The sequence below is a fragment of the Perca fluviatilis genome, chromosome 11 (genome assembly GCF_010015445.1).
Source record: "Perca fluviatilis chromosome 11, GENO_Pfluv_1.0, whole genome shotgun sequence".
Taxonomy (NCBI): Eukaryota; Metazoa; Chordata; class Actinopteri; order Perciformes; family Percidae; genus Perca; species Perca fluviatilis.
In genome coordinates, this window is record NC_053122.1 from 24,326,431 (window position 1) to 24,339,943 (window position 13,513).

The 13,513-nt window shown below is 46.1% G+C and overlaps 1 long non-coding RNA gene across 1 annotated transcript; it reads left to right on the top strand.

The window, feature by feature from the left end:
* Positions 1-11,262: 11,262 nt before the first annotated feature.
* Positions 11,263-12,826, top strand: LOC120568139. The gene is made up of 3 exons (XR_005640665.1): positions 11,263-11,368; positions 12,267-12,322; positions 12,684-12,826. It is a non-coding gene; the product is annotated as an uncharacterized LOC120568139 (long non-coding RNA).
* The last annotated feature ends 687 nt before the right edge of the window (positions 12,827-13,513 follow it).

Below are 13,513 nucleotides of genomic sequence, written 5' to 3' on the forward strand. Positions count from 1 at the left end.
TGGAAAAACAGGGACGATCGGACAGCCGCCGGTCGAGGCTACAGCAGGGGGCAGCTGAGTCCGTCTGCAGCTGCAGGACCTGGAGCTCACTGCCCATTCCTGGGAGCCAAAACCGACACCACGCAGCTGGAGACCCAGGCCGTATTGCGGGCCCGCTGGAGGGAAGGGAAGCCCGGGAGAATCAGATCCAGGACTGAACGGAGCGGACTGTCACAGCCTGCTGAAGTTTAAATCACAGGTTTCCTAAAGGGAGTCTGGCGGGACTCGGACTGTGGACGACGAAAACACCGAATTTAAAGTCTCGTAAATAAATAAATACATGCAGAAATAAATGAATCATTAGTGGGGAGTGAGCCTGGACATTTCAGTCTGTTTAAACTTCACTTTGAAGCAGAACCTCTTAGTTCAGAAGGGTGAAGTTTCCGTTTGTACTCATATCTGTGAACTGATTATAATAAATATTCTTTGTATTAACAAATTAATTAGTCTCTTTGTCTTTTGTTTAAAAAAACTAGAACATCGCATGAGATTTTGACGATTTATAGTGATTTTATTTCCGTTAGACCTTTGCCTACATTGACGCTGATGCATTAAGGACGGGCCCATAGACAGTATATAAGGCAGTGCATCCCTTGTTCCAAGATGGCGGCTCTATTGACGCATTCGATCCATAACTGCCGTAGTCAAGGCGACATGTATACAAAACCTCATCACTTCCGGTATGTGGTACATTCCCTTTCCGTGAAGAATCTGTCATTTGTAAATTTGTTTCGGGACTGGTAAAAGTGTTTTGCATCTTGTTAATTTGTTTTCGAAAATGTAAATTTGTTTTCTAAAATGTTATTTTGTTTTCCAAAATGTAAATTTGTTTTCTAAAATGTAAATTTGTTTTCGAAAATGTTATTTTGTTTTCCAAAATGTAAATTTGTTTTCTAAAATGTTATTTTGTTTTCCAAAATGTAAATTTGTTTTCCAAAATGTAAATTTGTTTTCTAAAATGTAAATTTGTTTTCTAAAATGTTATTTTGTTTTCCAAAATGTAAATTTGTTTTCTAAAATGTTATTTTGTTTTCCAAAATGTAAATTTGTTTTCCAAAATGTAAAAGTGTTTCATTCTTTGTAATGTTGCATTGCACTTCCCGGCCACCGTACCGGGGGCACGGGGAAACACAGAGCACTGGGGGCACAGGGGGCCACAGAGAAGGCAGAATCCCACAGGCGACCGGCGACGAAGGCAGGATGCTTCAGGCGGCCGGCGACGAAGGCAGAACCCCTCAGACGGCCGAACAGAACGGTGAGGGTTCGTAGGAGGCCGTCAGCAACGGCGAATCCCCTCAGGAGGACGAACAGGACGGGGAAGTCTCTCAGGCGGCCGTCCGACGGCATATACCCCTCCTGGCCGGCGGCGAGGCGGTACCCCTTTTGGCGGCCGGGCGGCGGAAGGCCGTACCCCTCTGGAGGCCGGCCGGCGGCGGGGCTATCACCTCAGGAGGCCGGCGGCGGGCGATATCCCTCTGGAGGCCGGCGGCGAAGGAGAGTCCCCTCTGGAGGCCGTCGGCGAAGGCGATACCCCTCTGGAGGCCGGCGGCGAAGGCGATACCCCTCTGGAGGCCGGCGGCGAAGGCGATACCCCTCTGGAGGCCGGCGGCGAAGGCGATACCCCTCAGGAGGCCGGCGGCGAAGGCGATACCCCTCAGGAGGCCGGCGGCGAAGGCGATACCCCTCAGGAGGCCGGCGGCGAAGGCGATACCCCTCAGGAGGCCGGCGGCGAAGGAGAGTCCCCTCTGGAGGCCGGCGGCGAAGGAGAGTCCGGGGGAAGCAATGTCCAGGGGCACAGAGAGTCCTGGGGGACCCGGGAACACAGAGGGCCCTGGGGGCACAGGGAACAGAGAGTCCTGGGGGCACCGGGACCACAGAGGGCCCCGGGGAACACAGAGGGCCCCGGGGAACACAGAGGGAACAGAGGGACCCCGGGGGCACAGAGGGAACAGAGGGGCCCTGGGGCACAGAGGGGCGCTGGGGCACAGGGAACACAGAGAACACTAGGGGCACATGGAACACAGAGAACACTGGGCACCGGAGAGGCCTGGGGGAAACAGAGGGTCACTAGGGACAGGGGGAGACAGAGAGAGACCACTAGAGACAGGGGGAGACAGAGAGACCACTAGGGACAGGGGGAGACAGAGAGAGACCACTAGGGACGGGGGCCTTGGGACTGAGGAAACGCAGAACCGGGCAGACTATGACAGACATGACTCAGACAAAACAGACACGGACAGAACAGGCTCGGACAGGACAGACTCAGACAGGACGGACTCAGACACAGACGGGACGGACTCAGACACAGACGGGACGGACTCAGACACAGACGGGACGGACTCAGACACAGACGGGACGGACTCAGACACAGACGGGACGGACTCAGACACAGACGGGACGGACTCAGACACAGACGGGACGGACTCAGACACAGACGGGACGGACTCAGACGGGACGGACTGGGACTTATGGGCAGGGACTGTAATGGGGACACGGATGGTGACAGGGACAGAGACGGGCACGGTGACGGGGACAAGGATGGGCACGGTGACAAGGATGGGCACGGTGACAAGAATGGGGACAGGGACAGTGACAGGGAAAGAGACAGGGACAGTGATAGGGATGAAGACAGGGACAGTGACAGGGATGAAGACAGGGACAGTGACAGGGATGAAGACAGGGACAGTGACAGGGACAGGGATGGTCTCAGGTGCGGTCCCAGAGGCGGTCTCCGGAGCACCGGAGGCCGGCAAAGTCTCAGAGGGGGTCTTCCGGGCAGTCCCAGGGGCGCCAGAGACCGGCAAAGGGGTGGTCCCACGTCGGGATACAGGGGGCAGCCAGCCAGCCGGGGATCCGGGCGCTGGACAGCGCTGGCACACTGGGTGGCTCTGGGACACTTAGAGCAGAAGGGACACTAGAGACGCGAGAGGGCTCGGGGACACTAAAGGGGCTGCCAGCTAGCTGGGAGTCAGGGGAGCTGCTAGCTAGCTGGGATCCTGGGGAGCTGCTAACTAGCTGCGAGTCAGGGGGGCTGCAAGCTAGCTGGGATCCTGGGGAGCTGCTAGCTAGCTGGGAGGCAGAGGAGCTGCTAACTGGCTGCGAGTCGGGGGAGCTGCTAGCTGGCTGCGAGTCGGGGGAGCTGCTAGCTGGCTGCGAGTCGGGGGAGCTGCTAGCTGGCTGCGAGTCGGGGGAGCTGCTAGCTGGCTGCGAGTCGGGGGAGCTGCTAGCTGGCTGCGAGTCGGGGGAGCTGCTAGCTGGCTGCGAGTCGGGGGAGCTGCTAACTGGCTGCGAGTCGGGGGAGCTGCTAACTAGCTGCGAATCGGGGGAGCTGCTAGCTAGCCTAGACTCAGGGGAGCTGCTAGCTAGCCTAGACTCAGGGGAGCTGCTAGCTAGCCTAGACTCAGGGGAGCTGCTAGCTAGCCTAGACTCAGGGGAGCTGCTAGCTAGCCTAGACTCAGGGGAGCTGCTAGCTAGCCTGGACTCAGGAGAGAAGCTAGCTGGCCTGGACTCAGGAGAGAAGCTAGCTGGCCTGGACTCAGGAGAGATGCTAGCTGGCCTGGACTCAGGAGAGATGCTAGCTGGCCTGGACTCAGGAGAGATGCTAGCTGGCCTGGACTCAGGAGAGATGCTAGCAGGCCAAGAGGCTGGGAAGGGGCTGTACGTCAGCCCAGAGGCAGGAGGGCTGCATGCCAGCCCAGGGACAGGTGAGCTGCACGTCAGCTCAGAGTCAGGGGAGCTGCACGTCAGCTCAGAGTCAGGGGAGCTGCACGTCAGCTCAGAGTCAGGGGAGCTGCACGTCAGCTCAGAGTCAGGAGTGCCGCGCGTCAGCGGCGACCCCGGGCAGCTGCACGTCAGCGGCAAAGCAGGGCGGCTGCACGCCAGCGGTGGATCCAAGCGGCTGTACGCCAGCGGCGGCTGTACGCCAGCGGCGGATCCAAGCGGCTGCACGCCAGCGGCGGATCCAAGCGGCTGCACGCCAGCGGCGAAGCAGGGCGGCTGCACGTCAGCGGCGAAGCAGGGCGGCTGCACGTCAGCGGCGAAGCAGGGCGGCTGCACGTCAGCGGCGTCTGGGCTGCAGGCGTGGCGTCGGGCGACTGGGCTGCAGGCGTGGCTGCAGGCGTGGCTGCAGGCGTGGGAGCGGGCACACAGGTCGGCTCAGGCTCAGGTCCACTGTGAGGCTGATTGGGGACATGGTGCTGAGAGCCACGACGTCCTTTCCTCCGTCCACGGCCTCCACGGGTCCCCGTGAAGACGGCCAGGCGGGTGCCGGCATAAGGCTGCAGGTGGTTGGGGGCATGCGCTGACCGGGTAGCGTCCGAGCAGTCTCCCGAGAGTTCTGGGGAAGCTGGCAAAGTGGCAGGCTGGTTGACAAAGCACACACCGACGGCTACGGTGTTGGCCGACTGGGGAGGAGGCAGGATGGTGGTGGGTGAGTCACTGGAGGTGGCTTGCAGGAAACACTCCAGCTGGTGCTTGAAGCCCTCCAGCTGGGGAACAAAGTGACTCACCCAAGGCCTCTCCGATAACCACTGCTGCTGAATGGCAAGCTTCTCCAGAAAAGGAGGGTGCCGGTCCGGCTCAGACAAGAGCAAACACCGCACAGTCCAGCCGTATTCCAACACCTTCTTGATGCACACGAGCTTCTCTGCTGGGTCCATGTTGGTCGGATCGTTATGTTAGGTGTGGCAGGGAGGAGTAGGGAATGGCGGACCCAAAATGCAGAGAGCAGGCAGGCAGGCAGGAGAACGTGTGAAGTGGAGGATTTATTGATGAAACACAAAAACAAACCAAGGGAGTCCTGTAGCAGCAGCAGGCAAAAACTGAGTCCATAAATGAAGACAAAAAGGGTACAAACAAAACCAAGGGAATCCAAGAAAACAGGAGAAACCAGGAGCATAGACGAGGGACTGACAAAAGACAAAACATACGAACACAAACACCATAGCGCAGGGACAAAACGATCCGACACAAGACAAGGGGAACACAGAGGCTAAATACATGAGGTGATGGGTAGATCAGAAACAGGTGAGACAACAGGTGAAGCACATCAGGGCGGGGCAGGACAATCAACAAGGCGGGAAACACAAGACAGGAAGTAAATAGGACAAGACAAGACAGAAAACCAGAGACTTCAAAATAAAACAGGAAACAGAGCACAAAACAGACTACCAAAATAAGACTAGACACCAAAACCATAACAAAGCCAGCAGGCAAGTGTTATTTACATAAACTTCTGGTGTACTTACAAACTTTCCAATCCATCGTTTTATGAGTACATAACCTATATATACTAGTGTAGACCTTTGGTATCACTTCGGGCATTATTAGTCATTTAAGAGATACAAACGTGGGTCCATTAGCCCTGCGCTAAGCTATTCAGCGGCTAACGCTACTCTACGCTAACTCGCCCAATGTTAGACCCAGGTGAAAAAAGCTTCTGGGGGGGTGTTTGGCTCGAGGTCGTGGTGCAAAGGACCCTAGGGTAAATTACTCCGAACCATCACTTTAAATAAGGATTTAATTTGACTGTCCCCATGCCCCAAATACTAGCATTGTAAGCTAACCAGCGGTCCGCAGTAGCCTCGTCAAAGCTCCAAACTCATTCAATTAGCATGAAAACATGTCCCAGAGAGCGACAGAGTAGGTACACATCAGTTAATAACCCCTAGGTTCGTTTTGTGCCGGAATTGTCCTTTAATTAGTGGAGTTTTCTCAGCACTAATCAAAGAAACCACAAGAACCACTGTTGCCTTCACTTTTTAAAACTTTTCTAGCTACTCTGTCTCTGTCTCTCTCTCATTCTCTCTCTCTCTCTCTCTCTCTCTTTTGTTACATGGCCTTGCTTCCAACTTGCTTGCTCTAACTAGCTTGTGTCTAACACTGACTGTTATCTTCCCACACCTTTCCATCTGAACTCAGTTTTTGTACACTTCTGTGTTAGTTTTCTCGACTAAAAGTATACAGCCCGAACATCAAAGTGCCTCGGTTTAAGTTGCTTCCCCCCCAACTCTGTGTTTGGTGCTAACAGTCACCCCTCTGCTGGTGCTGGTGTGGTGCTAACAAGAAATGAAGTAAAGTGTGGAGACACCTGCTAATCAAATCATCACCACAGTAGCCTTGCATCCAGATAATATGTTATACCTTTAATTACCAGAAAAGAAGCTATTAAAGTATACAACATTTCAAATCATTAAAGAAGTTAAACATTGCTAATGAGGTTCAGCATTTAGCAGCAATCCATGTGTATAAATGCCTAAACGGCTGAACACCAGACAACTTACACATGTTTGAGTGAAGACCAGCTGCATGGCTCCACGTATGGCAATGTTGGTCTGTCGGTCGGACAGTCCCCTACTTTGGTCTTGACTAAAATATCTCAACAACTAAGGGATTCAGATGATTTTTTTTAAATTATTATTATTATTTTTTTTACAGACAACCGTGGTCCCCAGAGAAAGAATGTCACTGACTTTGGCGATACTCTGACTTTTTCCTCTAGTGCCAATGAGGTTGACATTCATGGATTTGAGTGAAATTTCTGACAACTATTGGATGAACTGGCATGACATTTGGTGCAGACATTCATGTCCCCCTCAGGATGAATTGAAATATCTTTGCCGATCTCCTGACTTTTCATATAGTGCCACCATCAGGTCAAATTTTCTATTTGTCCAGTACTTTGATTTAAGACTAAATACCTGTAAAACTATGACAATCCCATCAGCCTCAGCTCTACCTTGTGTTTAGTGCTAATTAGAAAATATTAGCATTCTAACATGCTAAACTAAGATGTTGAACATGGTAAACATGATAACTTTGTAGTATCACCTTGTTAGTAGTATTGTCATTGTGAGCATTTTAGCATGCAGATGGTAGCATTGAGCTCGAAGCACAGCTGTGCCTAAGTACAGCCTCACAGTGCTGTTAGAATGGCTGTAGACTTTTATCTTATTATCCTGTGTCATGCTTCAATTTCAGGCATAAGGCCTTGTTTGTGTTATATTCTATTTATAGTTTTTATTTTATTTTATTTAGTTTCATTTTGTATTTAGTTTTTGCATGTCCATGTTCCATGTTGTTTTTGTTTTCTTTTTTTTGTGTGAATAATTGGAAATGTGTGTTAGTGTTGGCTGTTTTATGACAGAACAAAACCAAACCAAACCAAACCAGTCATCCATGTAATTTACATCATATCAGCCAAACTCTCTCTAGCTTTTCACTGTTAGGATCTGTGCAAACCAGACATACTGTTAAACAATGGGAAAGCCTTATTGATTAAAGTGTGGGAGGCGTTATGCCACTCAACACCCCTGATCATCTGGAAGACACACACATTCAGAGTAAGTTTCTACACTCAGAGGGATGGTACTTAATGCCATTTCATTTGTGATGCCCTTGTCTCTGTTTTCTGATAAACCGAGGTCTTCATTCAGTACAGGCTTACTGCTTTTGCTGCGTTTCCCAAGAAGAATGGCTGTCTTGTATCCTCCAATTGTGGCTCTGAAATGGAATAAGCTTCCCAGTCCGTAGATTTGTGTTATTATTTATTCATCGCTGTATGCTGACTTTATACTCAACAGCCACTTTTCCACAGCAAAGCAAAACAGGGCTTACAGTGCTATGACTATTAAAAGCCTTATTTAGTACAGCATCGTAGCCCATCTCAAGTAAATACAGACAGTGTTACCTGGGGCTTTGCTCTTGATGATATGCAGTGGCATAAATAAAGAATAAGACCTGTTTAGCCTTGTTTGACAACATAGCAGGAAGATGAATATGGATCAGCTGAGGCCACCACAGAAACCGGCTGAGGTTATCTAATCATTCCTTACCATCAAATTCTCATGAAAATAGTCTACTTTCTCAGGCCCATAAATGACAATAATGCAATGAATGGCTGTACAATATGGGAAATATCATTGGCATTGCAATGGCATTATTCCTCCATGAATGTTTCTTCTGCAAGACGTAAATAAATGGGATGCTCACTGGAGCAGCAGCAGGTGCTGAGTGCTGCACAGTACAGCTTGTTAAATTGCGTTTTGAATGGAAGTGGTTGTTTAAAATAATCAACATTGCTGTTTAGAAAGTTATGGCCCGGGAAAACAAAACAAAACAAAAAAACCAATGTATTACAATGTATTACAATGTCTATACAGTGCTAGCAAGTTTTATCAAGATTCTCAGATTGGGTGAATCTTTGTGTTTACAGTATGAGTCCCAGTTTGCGTACATGCACCCAGAAACAGTTGATGTTTTTATTTGGCTCCACCAAAAACATTAAATTTACATTGGAAAAAGATATACTGGTATATGATCCACTACTGGCAGTTTAATCAGTTCAAACACACTGTATCCAGCTTCAACATAAAGATCCCATCTATCGAGCTGGTTTTCCCCCCACATATATTTGAGGTATTTTCGCATACACAATTTTATACTTTGTGTAATCGAGAATATTAGCATTTTGGCTGATAATGTACTACCATTACTAAAATATTTATAGACATTAGCAATGCAAACAAGCCTGAACAGAATTGAAACTAATAACGTCAAGTGTCAGTCTGTGTATCAATTTGGGAGTGATAGAAGGTTTCAATTCAGTTTTGTGGTGTGATTACCTTACAAGTTTCTCTATCACAGATACGATTTTTTTTTTCCTGTGATATGCTAGTTACTAATGAAAGAGGGTACTTTTTAAATTTGAAATGTCTGAAGGCTCACCACCTGTTTTTCACTGTTTCATCACATTAGAATGTGAACATGAGCAGAGAATGGCGTGGAGTGTTTTTGAGTTATGTTGCTAAACTCTTTGTCTCTTATGATCACATGCTATTCTGAAAAATCTACTAAAGTTCTGCCGACAAAGCAAACTTTGAATCCCTGCAGATCTGCAAGTTCAGCATCTCTCTGATTAAATGAGACTGTCGTCTAGCTGAAGTATTCCTGGAATAGCCGGATAAATGAATTGAATTATGCACGTGAATTGTATTCTGTCATGTTTGTCACGAACTGCAGGTTATGGCAGCTACATAACATAATTGGTAGTTTGATCGAATAAACATGCTGAAGTGTATCTGAGCAAGACACTCTCCATCTTCTATTTATAGAGAGGTTTTTGAAATATATAAAATATATTTTTTTCATCGTTATTACTTATATGCTTTGTCAATAAAGTAAAGTAAAAAAAAAGTTTTCAAAAGCATATTTCAGTAAAATAGATTTTAGAAAAGCACAGGGCAAAGGACACTTTTACACAGTTGCTGTTATATTTACCGAGATTTACTCAAAATAGCAGGTTTATTTTTAGATCAGTTTCTAGTGGATAGAGATTCCCTTTTTTCAAACAAAGGAGCTGTAAGTGTGAAGAATACATGTGAGTGAAACACTCTTTTCACATCTCTCATTCCTGTGTGTCTGCAGGTGTGATTTTAGAACAGTGTTTATCTTTTGCCGAGCATTTTCTAATTAGCTCTAATTAGCTCAACGTTATGATCCCTGCATAAGCTGGTGAATGATCTCCTCCAAAGTCCGTTCATCAACTGTGACAGCCAGCATCAGGTTCTCCTTCTATACCTGGCTAATGGCACCCTATGGATCTTTATCTAGGCCAGTGTCTTACCATTCTGCCCACACATTATTCTTTCCCACACAAACTCACAATTTTTATCCATCCTATTTGTTTGAAAAGCCTGAGGTATTTTTGGTTCATCTCCTGTGGTGTGAATACTCTTTGACTCCTGTTTTGTTTTGAGGATTGTAAACACAAGTTGAGGTACTTTCAATCACACACACACACACACACACACACACACACACACACACACACGCACACACTTACTAAGAATAAAACATCAGTATTCCTCCTGGGTCCTTTCTTTATCATAACCCGACAAACACATCAATAAACAAATCAGCAACATTAAAAAGCATATTTTTCTGCACTTTCGCTGTTGTGTTTGAGATTATTTCTTCCACAGCTACAATCTCCTGCAAATATTCTCCTTTACTGATGCAAAGTAGCACATGGCCATTTTACTCTCCACAAATTTGCAGTACAGTTGATCAGCAGTTGATGAGCTCCTGCTAGATTTGCCTTCTCCACCTTCACTGCCGTGTCGGTGAAGATGCTCCCCGAGAACGACACAACTTCGTTCAGTGAAAAACAACATCAAAAAACACTTCACCCATGGGGAGATGCACTCCTCCTCAGTTAGGGTTGGCACAAAAGACTTTATCATGGCAAGACAGGTGAGGAAAGGTTAGGGAAAAAAATGTTGTTCTTATCTTTCAATTGCACAGCAATCTTGGCATTTCATGTGGCAAGACTAAAGGGGCACAAGACCTGTTGTAATTTAGTGTATTTATAAGCATATTGAAAAATACTCTGGGGCCTGTATTGCATGTCATACCCCCCCCCCCCTCCTCATTTCCTGTCTGCCTCAATACTGTCAGCTTTCCACTGAAGGCAACATGCCAAAAGAAAAAGGCATTGGTTCATGAAATATCATTTAATGCAACCATACACTTGTCAGCTGGTATTTTTTCTGCGCTGACTAGATAACATATATCGTATTTGTTGTGTACTGTAGCATAGGATGATATAAATGGAATACTAAAAAAAATATATAATTGCACCAACAAACTAATACATGACAATATTACATGTAATCAAATAGGAGGATTATATGAGTGTAAAGTTCCTATTACCACTTACATTTGAAACCATTTTTGTTTACCATTCAAAAGGCTGAAATGCCAACTGGGAGGGGGATATATCACTTTCTCTGTGTGCCTAAACTTCTTAAAGCTTAAAGCATTGTTGTTGAATCAATTCAACATATGATCTGAAAGAGTATATGACACACATTAAATAATAATACAATGTAACTATTATTATTGTTGCCTAATGATAGTTTTCTGTAGCCTACTTGATGGCTACCACATGATCCCACGATTCTCTTCATACATCTCACTCTTTTGTTTCTTCATGTTAAGACCTGGGAGGTCTGGTGTATCACAGAATAACTATTATTTAATTATGTTTAAAAAAATGTTGCATAAGGTATAAGTGTAATGTATATAATATTACATCCATCCATATTGTTGCAATATGGCTTCCAGCCACCAGCGGCAGCACTGAGCGCCATGATGCCATGACCAGCACTCCAGACTCTCCCTTGGTGGATTTTACGTGGTTGATTCATGGCTGTATTAAGAGAACTGACTAGCTAGCTAGCTAGCTACTCCACTCGCATGTTATTGGAACAAGATAGGGTTTTCTGATTTTTTTTCAGGAAATATTGCTAAGATGCCTGCTTTACCTCTGGTGAGTTTCCTTAAAGTCATTCGGTTAAGTATTAATTAACGTTTGCACTGAAGGTATGAAATGGGTGGGTAATTCAGGGAACGCTAGCTAACTTAACGTCAATGTCAATGCGCTTTTAACGTTACAGGGCTAACGTTAACTACTTCCCCCTTAAATTAACATTAACGTTAGCTAGCTGACGTTATATCTTGCCAACCTAGCGCTAGTTACATTGCATAATCTTTTTTCATCATCCTTTTTTTCTATCCTTCGAATAAGAAAACCTTATTGTCATTAACAAGGCAATGGAAATATGTTTTTGATGTGGCTCACAAGTAAAAACACACCGTACACATAGCGTAAAAGTTCTTGTTTTCTCGATAAACCGATTTATCATTTTGTCTATAAAATGTCAGGACCTGTTAAAAAACGCCAGCTATTTCACACAGTCCAAATGGCATCTTTAAATGTCTTGTTTTGTTAAACATTCAGTACCAAACCCCAAAGATCGAAGTATGACAAAGAAGATGCTGGAACCAGCAAATGTTTTGTCTGCTTTAAAAATGATTCAAAAATTATTAAATTAGTTGTGGATACATTTTCTGTTGATTGATTAATCGATTAATCAACCAATCATTGCCTCTCTATCTAAAAGAGCAAAAATCGCAATTCATTAGTTCAAGCTTCTGCAGTGTTATGATTTCTGGCTTTTTCTTCCTGTTTTATATCATTGTACATTGAATCTTTTGGTTTTTCACTGTTGGTCGGACAAAAAAAAAGCTTTTTTAAGACGTCACGTTGAAATTGATTAATCTAAGAAATAATTGGGAGGTTAATCGATACTGGAAATAATCCTTAGATGCAGCCATCGTCAGCTGTAGCTAAATATATGAATCATTTGTTTCCATTTCTTTTCTAGCTGACGGTGCCAACTCAAATCCTGGAGCAAATTCACATCACAGCTTCATGTTCTCTGTGAGTAAAATTTGATTCAGACTTCATAAGCAGCATGGAGAGAAAGCAACCACTAGAGGCTGCACTAGCAAAGATACAGATCCAAAGATCAATAATGAGAGAGAGAGAGAGAGAGAGAAAGACGGAGGATGAGGAATCAATGGAGAAACAACAAAAAAGAGATGGTGATAAGATAGCATGCAGTTGAGTACGGCAAGACAGAGTGGCAGAGTGAAGACATAGTAGGAGTGAGCATCGCACCAGCTGACAACCTGAGAGAGAGAGAGAGCATCTCAGCAGGAGAGAGAGAGAGAGAGAGAGAGAGAGAGAGAGCAGCAGCAGCACTCAACCACGTTGCCTGTTCTCATATTTCCCTCTGCAGCTGTGTGAGGCAGAGTGAGCAGCGGAGAGGAGAGAGCACATCTGAGTCTTGTGGTAACAGCAGGACCACGTACCACTTGGCCGAGAGATCGATGCATTCATGCCAAGCCACACAGGAAGGGTGAGCGGCCCGTAGGACGTCCGTGTACTGCCACAGAAAGAGAGAGCGAAAGAGAGAGGAGCCAAAGGGACAACGAGAGTGAAGAGAGAGAGAGAGAGAGAGGGAAGAAGATTATCCAAGGCCAATTTAAAAGGCTTTCAGCTGGTCACTCGGAGCAGGTGAGTTAACTTGTGCCTGTGTGGAAAGGGGACGGATGTTCGGCAGGTGCATTCAGCTTGGGATAAGAGTGTGTATGTGTGCAAGTCCCGTATCTTTACTCACGCACAGTCGTATATTTATTTGCCTTTGTATTAGTGCTGTGTGTCTCATGTTTTTCCCAGTTTTAGATTGCTACTTGCAAGGCAGCGTGCATTTATAGTCCTAGCCAGGTGATTAACGGGGGAACCTCAGTATCAATCAACCCGTTATCATGCTGAGCAGAGAGGAACACAACAATAGCTGCTTAATGACCCCTTCTTCCTTGTTTGTGTGTTTATGTGCGTGTGTGGATGCCATTGTAGTTAAAGTGCATATGTGTGTGTTGTAGAAGATGTTTTGTTACAACAGGTGAAATGTGTCTGAATTGCAGCCACTTGGGCAGTTTAATAGAGTCATTATGAAAGCTTACTTTGAGAAAATGAATTGGGAGTACTTGATGGATGGATTGCAAGGCAATTTGTCACAACTGACATGGGAAGGGTATTTGCTTACAGCCACTTGTATATATTCTT